This window comes from Pteropus alecto, unplaced genomic scaffold (assembly GCF_000325575.1).
Source record: "Pteropus alecto unplaced genomic scaffold, ASM32557v1 scaffold125, whole genome shotgun sequence".
Taxonomy (NCBI): domain Eukaryota; kingdom Metazoa; phylum Chordata; class Mammalia; order Chiroptera; family Pteropodidae; genus Pteropus; species Pteropus alecto.
The window spans coordinates 4,061,056-4,064,436 of record NW_006436888.1 but is presented as its reverse complement, the minus strand read 5'-3'; positions in this window follow the sequence as shown (position 1 = coordinate 4,064,436).

Genomic DNA, 3,381 nt, shown 5'->3' with positions numbered 1-3,381 from the left:
TACAGCCAGAGTTGAGTTAGACAGAGGTTTACTGGCAACATTGCGTGTCTGGCACTGTGCCAGAATGGTCAGGGTACTCACGTTAACGAACCTGCCTTCTGAAAAGCTCAGATGTGTCACTCACCTAACAGAAATGGCCCATCCAATCATCGCTGACTTCTCGATAACATATAGACGTATCTATAATTATTATTAATATTGCAGGGCTTGTCTTCCCTAGTCTTGGCTTTGTTGGTTGCAAGTCACCAAGCCTTCTTGGTCCTCGGTTTCCGCCCCCCGCCCACCCCGTAAAAGGAAACGCTGCAGCAGGTGAGCCCCAAGGTACGTCCAAGCCCTGACGTTAAGGAGACTGGAGCAGATGTCAGGTACCTGACTTGGCCTGGCTTTTTGGCTTTGCGCAGACAGAGCTGGCCAGAGCCACTTTGGAGGGGGCAAGAAAAAGAACAAAGGGGGGACGTCACATCCAACACCAGCACGGTCGGCGGGCTCCTGCCGGGGCCTAGGGTGAGCAGCGCTGGGCCCTGTGGGGACCCGCATCCCTACAGGCTTCTCTCGGGCTGCTGCTCTTGTGACCAGTCTTGTCTCGTAGAATTCTACCCTGGCGTGTGCGCTTGTCCGGCCCGGGAGGCCGGTTCTGTGCTGTTGTTGGCTGGCTGAGATGCTGGACAAGGTCAGCAGGTGTTACCTGGGTGGGAGAAGGTAGGGGTGAGCAGGTGGGTGATTTACAGAACAAAGAGAGGCCCTACCCCCTAAGAGGCACCCACGGGGACAGGCACAGTACTGTTCAAAATAGCAAAAACCCGGAAACAGCCCAAATACTCATCAGTGGAGGAATGCATGAATAAACCGTGGCGTGGTGAATATTATATCACACGGCCATTAGGGTGTTCCGAAATATGACATAGCCATTTAGATAAATGAACCAGAAGGGCATACCATAATGTAAATGAATCTTAGCGGTATAAAATTAAGGAAAAAATTTTTCCAAAAAATATGTAAATTCTGACACTCTTTTTATAAAGCTACAAACAATTAAAATCAAAAGAATATTTTTAAGGCATATACACAGACACAATAAAACTGTAAAAAGGAAAGAAAGGGAATGATGGATACGGGATTCAGGCTAATTATTCTCTCAGATCGGGGAGATAGGAGATGGGTAGCAGAGGGTTGGCTGAAGGTTATGGTCAAGGTCCTGGCTGTTGTTTTGGGATGATAGTTCTGCAGGTGCTTATTGCATTGTTAAGATGAATAATTAACTAACCAACCAACTAACTGCTGGCCCTGCGGGGACCAATGCTGCGTGGGTCTCAAGACACAACTCTGGGCAACAAAAGTCCTTTGAAAACACAGAGGGGCCCAGGGACGGGGGGTGCATTTGAGCGGCTTTCTCTCCTTCATTGAGAAGACCAGAGGTGCCCAGTAAGTTGCTTTATGTCACACAGACGTACTGTCGACCTAGCCTGGCGGCAGCCAAGGCTTACAAAGGGCTTGTCGTAGAGGTCAAATCTAAAAGCTCCATCTTTAGTTTCTCTCACTTGCCTTCTTTAAACTCTTTCCTGGTGACTTGCAATCTCTTGGAGCAAGAACCAGAATCCCAGGGCCAGGTATCTGCACAGGCAGTTTGGAGTGGGCTCCTGGAGGCATGGGCAGGCATCGCGATCCACGTGTTATATGCAAACAGCTTTGATGGAGGAGTGTCTTACCTAGCGCTGTGCAACAGCATTAACATAAACATAACAGCTTAAACTGACACGCATGCTGCATGTATTATCTCACACCTTCTGTGGGTCGGGAGTCTGGAAAGAGCTTACCTGCAATCAAGGTGCTGGGCTATGGTCTCCCCTGAGGCTTGAATTGGGAAAGATCCACTTCCAAGCTCAGTCAGGTCATTGGCAGATTCCAGTTCCTTGAGTTTGTAGACTGAGGGTTTCAGTTTCTTGCTAGCTGTTGGCTCGTTGGCCATTCTTAGCTTCTAGAGGTCACTCTTCGTTTCTTGCCACATGAGGTTCCCCAAATGGCTGCTTGTTTCCTTAAAGCCAGCAAGGGAGAGACAGACTCCAGCAAGATGACTACTAGAATCTAAATAATGTAATCACAAACACGTAATCATGTGTGTGCCGTCACCTTTGCCGTATTCTATTGGTTAGAAGCAAATCACAGGTCTTGCCCACCCAAGGTCAGGTGGGCATGTGAACACCGGGCGGGGTAGGATCAAGGGGACACCTTAGAGTCTGTCCACCACAGGAGGTCTCACCAGAGGGCGATGGGAAGAACAGTCAACACAACTTCTCTGCCCGAGAAATAGGATGGTCTGCCCGGTGCTAGTGACAGATGGTTTGGGGCTATATTTGGGGGCCGCTCCCCACGGGGTCCCCCAGGAGAGGTCCAATCAGGAGAAAGAAATCACACCAATAGTCTTCTTTTTTTTTTTCCCTCTGGAAAATCTTTATAAGCCTCAAGCACAATAAAATCTTCTTAAGATGTTTTCTGCCTCCAGGGTCTAACTTAGAACTTACATTCGGGGACACTTATAAGACATGATAGACACATGCAAATGATCCAGACAGCTAAATGTATCGTAATGGAAGAGTGAAAAGTCAGAATCATCAATTTTTTTTTTTTTTTTTTAAGGGCTGGGCAAAGACATAAGGATGCTCTAGGGTAACCCTGTCGCTTTGCAGTTGGAGAAACGGCTGCTCTGACGGTGAGATGACCCGTGCAAGATGACACGGAGATGCACGAGGTCTACAGGCGGGAATGGCGAGAGAGTCTAAAAATCAAGGGAAAGGGAGCTCACCCGGGCTCTGCAGGCCGCAGAAAGGAGTTCGAAGTTTCACTTCAAGCCTTTGGGAAACTATTTAACGCTTTTAATCGGGGAAGCAACATGATTTGATTTATGTTTTAGAAAAATCGTGCTGGAGGAAGTCGGAAAACATGTCGCAAAGGACTAGACGGTTAGTTCCAATGCTGTAACGATCTCCCCGCCCTTTCTCTGCTCCCTCAAAAAGCAAAAGCGAGAACAAAACTGAAAACAACCTACTAGGATGAAACAAGGCGTGGAGAGGTGGACCGATAGCAGTGGCTGTGGGGACCGAGAGGAGAGAAGAGTTGCAATTTTTTAGGGAGTTAGAGGGAAACTCAACGGCAGTGTGTGACCGGGTTAGAAGGGCGTAGATGGGGAAAAGTGTCCAAAGGTGAGCACAGGGTGTAGCGTGAAGTGGCTAAGCGTGTGGATGCCGGATCCGGACTGTGAGTTAAGTTTCCACATCTGTGAAATGGGCACGAGCACAGTGTCTACCTCATAGGTTACCGCGAGGATTAAATGAATTAAAATTTGTAAAGTACCGAAAGCAGTGCCTGGCACGTAGTAAACCCTGT